Source organism: Falco naumanni, chromosome 3, assembly GCF_017639655.2.
Source record: "Falco naumanni isolate bFalNau1 chromosome 3, bFalNau1.pat, whole genome shotgun sequence".
NCBI lineage: Eukaryota > Metazoa > Chordata > Aves > Falconiformes > Falconidae > Falco > Falco naumanni.
The window spans coordinates 96217596-96233304 of record NC_054056.1 but is presented as its reverse complement, the minus strand read 5'-3'; the positions used below and the strand labels follow the sequence as shown (position 1 = coordinate 96233304).

The 15709-nt window shown below is 41.1% G+C and overlaps 1 protein-coding gene across 2 annotated transcripts in view; it reads right to left on the bottom strand.

Annotated features, from left to right (window-relative positions):
• Nucleotides 1–15709, bottom strand: part of OXR1 (oxidation resistance 1) — a 285831-nt gene that overhangs the window by 246551 nt on the left and 23571 nt on the right. The gene's annotated exons all lie outside the window — the stretch shown is intronic.

Genomic DNA, 15709 nt, shown 5'->3' with positions numbered 1-15709 from the left:
TTAACCCCATCTGGCAACCAAGCCCCACACAGCCACTCACTTGCCCCTGGTGGGATGGAGGAGAGAATCGGAAGAGTAAAAGTGAGAAAACTCATGGGCTGAGATAAAGACAGTTAAAAGGTAAAGAAAAAGCCACACACACAAGCAAAGCAAAACAAGGAATTAATTCACCCCTCCCCAAGGGCAGGCAGGTGTTCAGCCGTCACCAGGAAAGCAGGGCTCCATCACACATAACTACTTGGGAAGACAAACATCATAACACCGAACATCCCACCCTTCCTTCTTCCTCCCCCAACTTACATATAAACAGGATGACATTCTATGGTATGAAATATCCCTTTGGCTAGTTCAGGTCAGCTCCTGGCCGTGTCCCCTCCCAATTTCTCATGTCCCTCCATCCCTCTTGCTGGCAGGGCCCAAGAAACTGAAAAGTCCTTGACTTAACATAAACATTACCCAGCAACAACTAAAACCATCAGTGTGCTATCAGCACTGTTCTTCCACCAAGTCCATAGCACAACACTGCACCTGATACTAAGAAGAAAATTAACTGTATCCCAGTTGAAACCAGGACATACATAATCACAATTTTCCATGTTACAGCTTGTGTCCACTGCTTCTTATCATACCACTGTATACCTTTGAGAAAAGTCCAGCTCCAGCTCCTCTACATCCTCCACTCAGGTACTCACTGACAGAACTAAGGTCTCCTGTTGGCCATCTCTTCCTAAGGCTGAGTTGATCCAGCTGTCTCAGCCTGATGTCATATGCCATTTGCTACAGTCCCCTCATCACCTTGTTTGGTCTCCTTCTTGTTCTGGGGAGCCCAAAACTGGACACGGTACTCCACAGTGAATCTCACAAACGCCAAATAGAGAGGAAGGATCTTTCCGTGACCTGCTGGCTACACTCTTGCCCATGCAGCCGAGAGATGCAAGCAATTTTCTTTGCTGTAAGGGCACACCGCTGGCTCATGCTGAAAGGGTTGTTCACTAGGCCCCTCAGATTGGTCCCCAGCCCATCCTTTTACACAGGGTTATGCCATCACATGGGCAAGACCCTGCATTTTTTTTGCTAAACTTTGTGAGGTTCCTGTCAGCCCGCTTCTTCAACCTGCCCAAGTCCCCCTGAATCACAGCACTGCCCTCCAGCACACTGACTGCTGCTTGCAATGTGACGTCATCCACAAAGGTGCTGAAACTACACTCCACCCAGTTACTGATGTAACTAATGAAGACACTGAACAGTGTTGGTCCTAGTATGCACCCATTCTGGGTTAAATGTTTGTTTTCCAGTCATCAAGAACCTCCCCCAGTTGCCACGACCTTTCAAAGATGAGAAAGCAGCCTTGCATTGCCATCAGTCAGCTCCTTCAGCACCCCTGAGTGCATCCAATCTGGTGCCACGGAGCTGTGTACATCCAAATGGGCTAAGTGATCCCTAACGCTGTCTTCCTCTACTGCATGTACTGCTTCACTGTGCTAGGAGGCTCAGGCACCTGGGAGGCCTGAGGACAAGTCTCTCTAGCAAAATTCAAAGCAAAAAAGGCACCAAATACTTCAGCCTTTTTTCCATATGGCCACAACGAGCAATGGGCCCATGCTCCCTTTGCTTTCTCTTTCTCTGCCAATGTATTTACAGAAGTATTTCTCATTGCTCTTCACCTCCTCAGCCAGCTTCAGTCCCAACTGAGCTTTAGGTTTCCTGACTGTACCCCAACATACTCCTACATGTCCCATGTTTGCCCCCAAGTAGTCTGTCCCTGCTTCCATCAACTGTGTATGTCCTTTCTGTGTGCAAGCCTGGTCAGTATTCAGGTCACTCCTTTATACAGGACCCCTCCTCCTGGCTTACCCACCTGATCTTATCACTAGTCTCTGAAAAGTCTGTATCATCCACTACAGCACTACAGTCATGAAGGCTTGAAGGCTGTCCCACCATTTTTCTGTAATCCCAATATGGTCAGTGCTGCAATTGTGCATGAACTCCTAATTTCTCCCACCTGTTGCCATGCTATGTGCGTTTGGTAAGGTGGAGCAGGAACCTTGCTTCTGCTGCCTGAAATCATTAGCTTTCCCCCTCTTGTCTTGAATGCCACCTTCCACTACTTGTTCACCCGTGGTCTACATCTGTCCCTCCTTCCTCATTTAGCATGGCTCAGGATCTTATCCTTGCAGAGTTTCTGTGAAGACCCCAGGTATCTCCTCCTCACTTCTCTGGTGATGCATGGTCTGCTCATCATTTCTGCAGCTCCTTCCTCACACAAGTCAGCGCCTCGCTCAGTGTGCCTGTCCCAGGAGAGGCTCCTGTCACCCAAATCCAGGAGAGGCCCCAGGCACTGTGCAGCCCCACACCAGGCCAGCAGTAGCCCCCCTCAGCATGCCATCTGGGTCAAGGTCTCCAACATGCCAAGGACATTACCATCAGTCAGTGCCAGTGAGCATGCCCTGTGGGGTGCTGAGACCATCACTGCACACCCTCCAAGCCATCCCAGGTAAGTTTAAGCAGAGATGCTCTGTGTCCCTGCTGTGCTAATGGCTGTGACAAGGGTGCCACTGTTGCTCCCACAAGCTTAGCCCTCCCAAAGCAGAAGTCAGCCAACCCCAGCAGCAGCCTAGATGTGAATGTGCCAGAAGCAGCTCCCAGCAGAAATGGAAGCAGAGACTCAATCTGCTGCACAGACTGAGAAGACCAACCATGATGAACAGCCTGGACAGTGCTCTGGGTACCCTGCATGCTCCCAGCCCAATGGAGTCCCTTTTGCAACCCCTGTTCACAGCGCTCCAGTCCACTGCCCAAGGAAAAGCTAAACAGCAGCTGGAAAGCACAAGCAGGCACCAGCCCCTCCAGCTCAAGGCTTCTCCCACCAGGTCCCTTCCCACAGTCCTTCCCCACAAGACTGCAAGGGCTCCAGACCTTGGTTCACTTCCCTTGTGAATGCCATTGCATAAACGCATTGCCCTCACAACATGTAATTTTGATGCTAATGAAACATTTCTGCCCTACTCCCAAACGTTCAATTTAAAGCAAAAAGACATAGCTTACAAAACAAAAAATTCTATCCTAGTTTAGTTGATCTTTTAAATATAAATGTGCAATCTAAATACAAAAGTTTTGTTCATCAGGAAGAAGCTGTGATTACATGATCTTGACTGACAGGAGGATTTTTGTCTACAAACTCCCTCCTAAATTCGTAAGATGCTCAAGGGGACTTCACATCTCCATGTCAAACCAGATAAAATGACACCAGGTAAAATGTCTTGCTACCTCCAGAAGAGAAAGTGGTATTTTCACAGCACCGTATGTCATTATGGGTTTGAGCAATGACATTTTTGTCTCAATTTACCAGTTGCTCTTAAATCATTTCCTTTTTTGTTTTCTGTCTGTTTTTTTGTCTTGGTGTTGCTCTTTCACTTGTACAGCTGCAAAGAGCCAAAGGGAACCTCCCTCTTCCTTTCCATGCCTGCTTGTTTCCACAATCACACCCTTGCAGCTGGGCAAGCAGCACAGATATCACCAGCCCCAAGTATATTTTCCTTCCCATGCAATTATTCTCCTTGCCACTCACTAGCATCAGTCTCTGCATTGAGACCATAACAAATGCATGCTTCAAATTAGCTGTCTTGATTGAGAATTTCTGAAGTCTGTAAGCAAGCCAAGTGTACACTCCAACTGAAAATCAATGGATATAGGGCATGCATATTCCCTGAGTATCTTGGGAAATCACACTTCAGTTCCCTATTTACGATTGTCAGGCTAATTGGGAGCCCAAGTTATGCCTATGCTGTCAGATGTGCAGCTCAGAGATGGAACATGGATGAGATTAAGGACTGCAACTCAGCCTCTGCCCCAGTGCACACATGAAGTATCTCAAGCCATTTAGACAGCTGATTATACAATGTGGAGCCTGAATCTGTAAATGCACTACAAAGATCTGAGGCAGGCATTCTTATTCTCTTAGAAGTAGCAAGGCTAGAGCGCCTTAATTTAATTTTCAAAAGTATTTAGATTGTGACCTGGAAGTCCAGGTCCCATATTTGAAAATTACACAGTCACTTATGATCCCAGGAGCATCAGTGGAACTTTTAAAATGTTAACCCCAGTTTATTCAACCATTTGATGATCACCCCTGTTTCCACTAAAAAGCACCATTCACAAGCATTTATTATATTTTAAGCATCTTACATTAGTAGGTAAAACTGCTTTTATGTTCTTATGATGGGCTTATGTTCCTAACTGAAGGGCTCTGATGACTTCTCTCTTCTTGGATATAAATAATGTTAGTGATGATATAAGGTACTGCAGTTTCTCAGGAAACAGGACAAGCTATTTGAGGAAAACCAACAGGTATAAAATTACTGAGTAGCTGAAGCATCTTCCCTTGAAGGTGCCTGGTGCAAAAGTAGTAAGAGCAAGGTGTTGGATATGTTGCCACCTATCTCAGCAGCAACTCTGCTGCAGCATCATCTTTCTTGTTCTTGCGGCATAATTATATCCTTTTTGGAAAGAAAGACTAATATGGTCACCACATACATTAAATTAAACATTAATTCTGACTTTGGACATTTTTCCCCTTACACAGTAAGTTTCTGCACAGAAATGTTTCCCATACAATTTCACTGGTTTATCAAGAGTAACTGCATGTCAGCTAATGACTTTCAGCTGAACCTTATCCCTCTCTGGTGGGAAGTACTGTTCTCAGGACAAAGTGGCAAAACAGCTGGGGAGAACCATCCTTGATCTCTTCTAGACAGCCACATTAAACTGCTAAGAAAGGCTGTTCAAAGTAAACAGAGTCACTTTGCACTGGAGAAGATGAGAAATATCATTTATCTGCTTGGAGGTAAATTCTGAAGGCTACAAATTCCAAAACGAGCAACCTCCTAATAGCAATAGTGATTTCTAAAATGCTGTCTTAAAGATCCTATTTTATACAGTAAAACTAGCACAACTTCAGTAAACTTTTTCATTTACACCAGGTACATTTAAGCATAATTTACTGAGATTCACACTGACTACTTACACCCATGCAAATCTCAGCACAAGTACCAAGAATAAAAATATTTTCTGCTAAGAACAATTGTATTATAGTGATGAATACAGCATAAAATGTTCATATAGAATTACAAAATGTCTTTAATCAATGACCTGGAGAAGGCAATGGACTGCACTGTCAAAAGCTTGCAGATGGCACCAAATTAGGGGAGATCAGTCGAGATGCTTAAGGACAAGGCTGTCAGCCGGGGAGACTTGGACCAGCTGGAGGGATGAGCTGACAGGGACCTTATGAAATTCAGCAAGAACAAATGCAAAGTCCTGTACTTGGGAAGGATGAAACTCTTGCAGTGGCATAGGCTAGGCACTGCCTGGCTGGATGCACCATGGAGGCAGCAAGCTGAGCATGAGCCAGCAGCATGCCCTGGTGCAGAAGTGGCAAACAGCATCCCAGGCTTTTTAAGCAGGAGTCTGGCCAGCAGATAAAGGGAAGGATCACCCCTCTTTATTCAAAATATCATCAGACCATTCCTGAAATACTGCAACCAGTTCTGAAACCTTCCCTCAATGCAAGAACACAGATAAACTGGAACAAGTTCAGTGGACCATAATGCCCAGAGGGGTTGTGCAGCCTCCCTCCTTGGAGTTTCTCAAAACCCATCTGAATAAAATCCTGAGCAACCTGGACTGATCTCACAGCTGACCATGCTTTGAGCAGGAAGATGGCGTAGAGCCCTCCTGAGATCCCCTCCAACTTGAGTTATCATGAGATCCTATGAGTCTATGTATAAAGAAGCAAAAAAATGGAAGGGGATATGAAATGATGGTTGAAGCTGAGATAATTAAAATATAATGCTAGTACAAGTATGATGACAGGATAAATACAGGTAAGATTTTAAGAAAACAGCAAGAAGAGAATACTTTAAAATTTCTGTTCTGAAAGGTTAGAAAACCAGATTATATTAAATTCCTTTCAGAAGAGGTAGATTCACTATATGTATATACAGGACTAAAAGCAAACAGGAAAAAAATGTATCAAAATATAGACCAAACTTAGTTGAGTTGAAAGATACTGAAAACTACGTGGGGGCAATAAGCAGATGAGACAAAACCTGAGAAGTGAAACACTACTATGCACAGTAAGCAGTGAAAAGTAAAAGCAGAAAAAAAAAATAGGCAATGTGAAATACTGAGTCACAAAACAGCAACCAAATCCAAAGACTGTGAGAACTCTTACCTTTGAAATAAAAAGAACTATACACAGAATTTTAACAGTTCAAAAGAAATAACCTGAAGAATGGAAAGGGAATGACTCCAGTACCCATATATATTCAGGTGACCCCAGTGATAAGAAGCTTATTAGCAGCATCACTGTTCTACAATTTATTTTTTTTTTTCAGAAGCAAACAAGTGAAGAAGAAAATATAAAAAACAGAAATAAGAGAAAGAACTCTAGTTCCATACTGAGGCAAGTAAAAATGAACATAGATTTACATGGAACAGGTCATACTTACTGAAGTTACAGTATGATGAAGTGACAACAAGCTAATGGGGATGAAAATTTTTGTACTTCAGGAAAGCTTTGATATACATTAAAGACAATATGTGATGACTTTTGATATAAGTATTACGGTTGCAGTAAAATAGAAAGGAAAATTCTAAGAAAGGCTTGGCAGTCAGTTCATTCAGGCTATCTCTGGAAAAAGACTGCTAAGAAGAAACAAATCAACAGACATGCAAAGCACGAAGTTAACTAGAAATATTCCAAATTCTGTCCTTGCTACAAAGCAATCACTCCGTGGAAACAAAGTTTCTCAATTTATCAAAACCAGTTACTGCTGTGCTTCACCAATGATAACCACTTTAAACAACAACAACAAAACACAAAACAACCAAACAACCCAAAACACACATTACTAATAATGTAAAAGAATCTAAGGCCCTTAAACATTATTCAAACTTTGCAAGTATGCCATGAAGTACCCACACAATATTTAACAAATACACTGCTCTAAATTCTTCATACCCACACCCCAAAGGCAGGGCCTTTCTGTTAATGGCCCCCTCCAAAAGATTCCAGTGCTATCCAAACACTTCTGTACTCGGCTAAATCACCAAATAACACAAATTACATTTATTTTGCTAAACTGTACTTTCATACATTGGAGGCCTTTTGAGTAATTCCACCCAATGCCATCAGAGATTAAAAACATGTAATCTTGGTATTCAGTGTGTCTCAACAATACAGCATTAAACCTAAATACCATACATTATTAAAAGTTACTGATTTGCTGGGACTTAGAAAAAAAAAAACCAAAACATTCTGATATATTCACCAACACCCTTAGAGATACCAAAAGATGGAAAAAAAAGAAAAAAAAAACCAAAAAAAAACCCCACAAAAACACACACACACACAGAGAAGAAAAGGGGAAGATCATTAACAGCAGAACATTTTTGGTAGGTCAGTGCTTTTCTCCTGCTCTCCGCCTTGAAAATACCAACTTTCTTCTGGAGATATCTGCCCTCTTCCATACGTGGGGAACTGTATACCCTAACTGTCTGAACTGCTCAGAGTAAAAGTTGCTGAATGGTACACAGATACATACAAAGCACATGAAGCAAGAAAGTGTCACCTGAATTTTCAAGAACTTTACACAGCAAAGTAAAAAAACTAAGGCACAAAGCAATGTGAGAAACTGTTTTACAGCAAGTAGCCCTCTGCAGTGTAATAGGTTACTTAGGTAGAAGTACATCATCTTCTCAAAAGCTATGCTTCAAAAAACACATGCTACATCTAGTCAAAGCCACTAGGACCATACAGGGTTAACCAGAAGAACTGTAATGGCCCCTGGATACAATCAGTGAGATTGATTACTTCTGGCCTCAAGCTCTGTGAAACTCCATCTCTAACCACTTATTTCAGCCTTTTTAGTATATTGCACAACCAACCATTTCAAAATAATTTCTTCAAGCCTTTATGAAACATGCAACACATTTATCCTCTTATATAGTCTTGTATAGCTTGATTCTTTTCTGTTTTGATTACCTTAACACTTGATGGAAGTATACCTTACAATTCAAATAAACAATGAAAGGTTTAGTTTGACAGCTCTTGGAACCAAGTCATTAGTGGTTTCCTAAGCAACTACATGATAAATAAAAATAAGAGAGCCAATAAAATGAAGTCCTATTTAAACAGAGAAAACCAAAACATAGTTACTAATGTAAAAACCGATTTATCTGAAATGTAAATGAAATCTTTAACAGCAATTCTTATGCAGTGAAATAAGCCCGACTGCCATCTGTTGTTGATCAAAGGTCTGTTCAGTATCAAGAGTTCAATAAATACTTCAGTTTTCCCTCTGTAAATCATGAGGGCAGCCAACATTATAGCCATTAAGAAGTATTAATTCTGTTTGTTTTCATTAACATGTTTTTTTCTGATATCTGAAGGGAAAGTATTTTAGAAATATAGAAATTAACTTCATATATTTGACTATGGTGATTATTTCATCCATCAACAGTCTTTTACAGCAACCACAAAGATCTAATACTATTGTCTGTTATGATTACATTTGTAATCCTGTTAATTTAATCTTCTTACACTTCCAGTTTTTTCTTTATAAATTAATTACATTATGACCTCTCTGTGCTTTTCATTTGAATCATACAGTTTCCATGACAGATGTTTTTTTCTTCTAAAATGAAGTTAAATATTTCTGGTTTTAAGACAACAAAAGATAATTACCAGTTTGCTTCCTCATCCCAGTGACAGCTCGGGTGACCTCACCTGATAATTCTTCTTCCATCCTTTGTTTTTAAACCCTCATCTTTCAAAGAATATGATCACCAAAGCCTCAAGATATCCTTCATTTCCATTTGCTTTGTTTCTCTTCCTTTACTACATTGTACAATACCATGCATGTATCTTTCTCATGTCATAGCTAAGTGTAGCTTCTGCCACAACATCCACATAGTATATAAAACTCGGCTATGTAGATGTGCTCAATCAGTCATTCCCTGTTAAATCATCCACCTTTGCCTGTAGGTAATTCAAGGCAAACCTTAACTATTGCAGCAGGAGAGAAAAAAATCTCTAGCATGCACTGTGAGCATGCTAAAGAAATGTATTGATTTTTTTTAAATAAGACAGATAAAAACAAACAACCATTTGCCCTCCTTCACCTTCACAGCAGCACACACAGCTTCCTTCCCTATGACTTCAGGATAAAGGAACATTCCTCTACATCCTTTAGATCATCTTAAAATCTAAGTTCCTTGAAAATCTAAGGCGGGGAAAAAAATGAATAAATAAAAAAAAAGACTGCTTCTCTAGGCACAACTGCTGAACTATCAATTATTTATTATTAATTAATGGCTGTGCCTATGAACAGAAAACAGCATGCATTCAGAGAAGAATCACAGGGAGTAACCAGGCCCGATCAGGATTTAATTATTTTTATTTACTAAGAGTTTATAAAGCCTGATGAACCTTGGGGGGTGGGGGGAGTTGAAAATAATAGGCTAAAAAAATAGGCAAGAAAACCTCTTTCCAAAAGCTTACCTGAAGTCAATGAACATTAATGATAAAACTAACATCTGCTGAGACAAACAGTAGATGCAATGGTTCATTTACCGCTACTATGAGATGTGAAGTTGGTGCTACTTATTCACCTCTCTCCCCTCTGAGAAAATCAAGAATATCCCAAGTAGACACAAAAGGATCATTAATGTTCCTCAAAGCTGAAGAAAACAGCATCACCTGCAGCAGGCAGGCTGCTGCTTTCAGACATAGCTCCATGACAGATCTCCTACAGTAGCAAGTCAAGTCTTCTCTTATCAGGCCCATCCTGTTTTTTAACTCCTATTCCTCAGTTTGCTGTCCTTTTAGCTGTACAAATATAACATCATAGAAGATCAGAGAGCTGAAATGAATCAGATTAATAGCTTACCTCAGACAAAAAGAAATCTTTAAAAATCAGTATTTACTTTAGAAAAAATATAGTAACTCAGATCATTTCAACGATGCAGCGTACAGCACAGGCTGCACTGGCACAAGGAGAGCATCTGTGAACTCAGGAATAGTTTCATAAGCAGACTTCAAAGTCAGACAACATCCAAGTCACAACTCAAATGATTATTAAGGTTTAGAATCTTTAATAATAGTTTGTATCCTCTGTACAATTAAAAGGCATTCTAAAGACAGTTTTAATCTGCACAGAAAAGACATGATCTTTCAGAATGTATATCCCACATATATTGTAAATATAAAACAAAAAGTGTGTTGACCTTGGATGGCTGCAAGGTGCCCACCAGCTGCTCTCCTACTCCTCCTCCTCAGCAGAACAAGGGGAGAAAATAAGATAGAAAAGCTCATGGGTCAAGATAAGGACAGGGAGATGGCTCACCAACTACTGGCAAAGGCAAAACAGACTCAACTTGCAGAAATTAATTTAATTTTATTGCCAATTAACTATAACAGTAGGATAGTGAGAAATAAAAACACATATAAAACCACTTTCCCCCACCCCTCCTTTCTTCTCAGGCTCAATTTCACTCCAAACTTTTACCAGCAGCTTCTACTTCTAGTAGCACAGGGGGATGGGGAACTGGGATTACAGTCAGCTCACAACACTGTCTCTGCCACTCCTTCCTCCTCATGGTTCCCCCTGCTGCAGTGTGGGGTCCCTCCCACCGGATCTTCACAATCCTTCATGAACTGCTCCAAGGTGGGTCACCCCCTCGACACTGCTCCAGCATGTGTCCCCCATAGGGGTCACAGGTCCTGCCAGAAGACCTGCTCCAGTGTGAGCTCCCCTCCATGGGCCACAGCACCTGTCAGGAGCCTGCTCCTGCATGGGCTATCTATGGGCTGCAGCTTCCTTCAGAGCACATCTACCTGCTCTGGCATGGGGTTCTCCACAGGCTGCAGGGGGACAACTTGCTTCCCTATGGTTTTCTCCACAGGCTGCACGGAATCTCTGCTCTGGCACCTTGGATCACCTCCTCCCGCTCCTTCTTCATTGACCTTGATGTCTACAATTGTTCCTCTCTCCCACCCCCCACCTCCCAAGTTCTCCCTCAGAGCTGCCACACAGTTATTTAGTTTTTTTACTTTTCTTAAATATGTTATCACAGAGTCGCCACCAGCATCACTGGTGGCCACCAGCTTTGGCCACTGATGGGTCTATCTTGGAACGTCTGGTACTAGCTCTGTCAGACATAGCGGCAGCTCTTCATATCTTCTCACAGAAGCCACCCCTGCAACCTCCCCACTAGCAAAACCTTGCTATGTAAACCAAATACAAGTCTTACATCTGTCTGATTACATGACATTCAAAAAACTGTGTATTAGATTTCTATACATCATTTCCTAATGCTGCAGGCGAAACATAGTTACATAATTTACAGCAGCAGAGGAAGGGCTGCAGGAATCGTAATTCCACAGAAACAGAGCTGTAGAGATAAAACAATTTCTGCGACCAAAGCAGATGAACTACTATTTTTCCTGTACTCTTTTGCACTATTACAAAATGCAGTGGTACTGTAAGCTCAGTTCAGTATTTCACAAGTACTGTTTTTTTTAAAACAGATAAAAGCCCCCTCTCAATAACAAAATAACGTTAGCTAAATGTGATCAATGGCAGGGAACAATTATACAGACCTGAGTCTCTAGTCAGCCACAACAAATAGAACAACAAATAGAAACCTTTGGAGGATGAAGAAATGGAGATGAGCCTTGGCTGTATTTATCTGGACTAATCTGAAAGGGAGCTGAGTGAGTGTATCTCAGACAAAACAGAATACATCAACCACACAAGTTTATTAGCTATCACCATACAAGGAGGCATTTCCATTTTTTTGTACCCGATTACAGATGCTACAGATAATAGTAGTAAACTCATCTTAAAATTATATAGCTTGTTTTTCACATTTTGACTTCTAAACTAATGTTACAGTACTGATTTTCATTTTAACTACAGTTCCAGTGATAATTACTTATATCTAAAATTCAATGTCACCTAACTGTACAGAAGGATATAAAATATGAATTTCAATATATCAATTTCTTATTAAATAGGCACTCAAGCATTTTCCCTTAATCTAGTCTCTATTATTCAAAAGGAGGAAAATAAAAAGAGAATGACATTTATTCAATACAATATGAAGAGTATTTATGCTTAGTCATTATCTGGTTGAAGAATATATCCCAAGATACAATAATGCAGACTTTCCTGACTGTATTAGAAATGCTTCTTCTCAGACAGTTCACTTACTAAAAGTCTCCCCTAATCAGCTGGCAAGTCTCCCTATTTATTCCTAAATTATCAACACCGAAAAAATCTTTCATTCATAATCACTGTGGTTGTCCCACTACCATTCATTTAATGACATTAATGGTTTTTATCCTATCTTTTGGAAGCCATAAGTACAGAAATGACAATATAAAATATTTACAATACTTTATTTCCCTTTCACAATTTATATATATCCAGTTTTGCTGTTGTCCACTTCTGCTCCTTTTCAAGAAGAAAGCTGACTATACATCGAAGTTCTCAGCTGGAATCAGATCTAAGAATGCTGCAGACTATATAGACTGTGCCACTCTCAAGCCTTTTGGGCCAGATCTGTGAAAACTGGTGAACAGGTTTTTTTAGATCAACCGTTCCACTTCCAGTTTTGTAAATAACAAAGTATTCCACTCCTTGGCACTATGCAGCTTTCATCCCAGCAAGCACAGCTGAAGCAAAAGTGGATTTATCATAAGAGAAAAGACTCATACAGGATCGTGGCCCCTAAAGGTTAATTAATATTCCCCACCTGGTCCTATTCTAAAGAATGCTGGCTGCAGTCACATTGTGACTTTCCACTTCTAAACACCAGCAGATCAAGTTCTACTATTTTCCTTTCCAAGCAGAACAAAATTCTTGGTAAACTAGGAAGTTACAAAGTTAACCATCACAAAATTTAGAAGACACATTAAATTATTTTAGGAAGTCAGCAAAAACTAAAGAGAAAAAGAGAGGCTTACCCCAAAAATAAAAACATCCAAAAAATTTTGTGCCCAATTATGTTAAGGCTGTGTTTGGCAGACAGGTGGAACACAAAGAATCAGGGGATCACAGGGGTGTCAGAAATTTAGTGAACACAGAGGAGGGCTAATAGCAATCAGAAGACTACTTATTTTATACTCTTTGCCGAAAACAAAATGACATGTATTTAAGCCATTTCTAATATATATCAGCCTAACTATAACCTGTTCTTGAAAACCTCAAAGGATGGAGGTTGTACAATCTGAAATACAGTTTCAGAAATCTATTTCTGAGAATATTCTTTGTCACAACTCAAGATCTCTAATCGCTGCTTTGCCAGCAAACACAGAGAATAATTCTTTACCCTCTTTCTCACAAAAGCATTTCACATATTGTCTGTTCTCACGTCTCCCCAGTGTATGTCTCTTTCAGGTCAAACAACCCCTTAGAAATCAATTTTTTTTAGAGGCCATGTTTTCTAGACTTCTGATTGTTTTTCTTCACGATTTAAAATGTGGATGGCCAAACACTGGAGACTGTCATTTTACATATGTCAATCCTGGTTATATATTACAGTTTGATATTTCCTTTTTTCTACCTCAGTAGTCTACATCAGCAGGTCACATACAGTTTGCTGTGTACAGGTTTTTTTTCCTGGTGTTCCTATGCAGCTAATCATTCCCTGTCTTGTGTTCTGTAAATTGTGGAAGCTCAACAATATATCACAGTTCTCAAAAAGAATGTATTAATGTGTTCTGTGATTGCTTGAGCCAACTTCCTATATATTTTTGTGTGAAAACCATCAAGTTCATATGATTTAAGATTTGATTAATAAATATAAATAATAATATACCTAGTCCATTAATCATCTGTGGAGCCAAACGATCCTTGACATTAAAGCTAGAAAAGGTAGCCTGAATGCATCATGTTTTACCACCATCGCCACGTTCATTGTCATGTAGAAGTACAGCAAATACTGCAGTGCTGTTACACCTTTGCTGCCCTCAGGCTAAGAGGCAGCAAGAATAAACCAAGTTAAGGAATGAGACATGGAGATGATTTTCCTTTTTCTACGGCTTCAGGTAAGGTCTTAAAATCACCTAGAATGCAAGACAAGACGTTCCTGCTAATTTTCTTGACATGTCCCTCTTTTCCTGTCTCTTAATTCTTCTAGCCTTCAGTTGAAGGAGGGAAGACAGACAAGACTGGGAAGAAAGACCAGGAAGAAAAGGTCAGACCTAGACTGCCAGAACCTCATACTCTGCAACAGCAATGGAGCCTCTGACCAGCTTTTGACCTTTAGCCAGGCAGCTAAAAGACCAGTTAACACAAGGTCTTACACAGTCCTCGGCTGATACAGGTTTGCCAAACCACTGAACAGGTACCTACGTCACACTAGGAGCTCTATAAACATCAGTACAAGGAACAGATGATGCATTTCATTTCTCACTGCTCTTTTCCTTCCCTATTTTTGTGCATTCACCTCATATTTTATTTCACAGACAGGATCTGACTCACACAGTAGCAAGAAGAGTAACAACTTCAACCTGTCCCAATGAACTTTCTCATTTCCCTGAAAGGACAGTTTAAAAAGGTTACAAAAAACCCTGCCTGTAGCTTAAAAAAGTGGGCAAAAAGAATGGCTAATGTGAAAGATGCTGTTAATAGCAAGTTAGAAGACATTTTATCAGAATAGACTAGTTCAGTGGGAAGGGACCTACAACGATCATCTAGTCCAACTGCCCAACCAATTCACAGCTGACCAAGTTAAAGCATGTTGTTAAGGGCATTGTCCAAATGCCTCTCATACACTGACAGGCTTGGGGCATCGAGCACCTCACTAGGAAGCCTGTTCCGGTGTTTGACCACCCTCTCGGTACACAAATGCATCCTTGTGCCCCCTCTAAAACTCCCTTGGGGTGGGGTAGCTTTGAACCATTCCCACACGTCCTGTCGCTGGAGCCCAGGGAGAAGAGATCAGCACCTCTCTCTCCACGTCCCCTCCTCAGGAAGCTGCAGAGAGCAATGAGGTCGCCCCTCAGCCTCCTTTTCCCCAAACTAGACGAGCCGAAAGCCCTTAGTCGCTCCTCACAGGACACTGCTTCCAGCCCTTTTTTCACCAGCTGTGTTGCCCTCCTCATGCACTCAAGGGCCTTCACATCCTTCTTAAACTGTGGGGCCCAGCACTGCACGCAGTGCTCAAGGTGAGGCTGGACCAACACTAAATGCAGTAGGATAATCACCTACCTCCTCGGGCCGGCTGGTTGCGCTCTGTTTGATGCTCCCCAGGATGCCGTTTGCCCCCTTGGCTGCCAGGGCACACTGCTGGCTCATACTGAGCCTGATGTCACAGCACCCCCAGATCCTTTTCTGCAGGGCTGCTCTCCAGCTGCTGCTCTCCCATTTTGGCATTACTCCATCCTAGTTGCAGAATCCGGCATTTGTTCTTGCTGAATTTGTGATCAGTGAGATAGAAGGCTAGACATAATTCTGAGTATTAATACGACCCCTTTAAGTATATAAAAACACCTCGCAGACCACATATGCCATTGGAATCAGTAGCCCATAAGGCTACTCATATCAAGCAGTTTCAATAAAATTATGTATGGTATCTAGCTCCTCCCAGCAGAAAGCTAAACATGGCAATTAGAGATCTTAATATAAACATGTGAACCTGT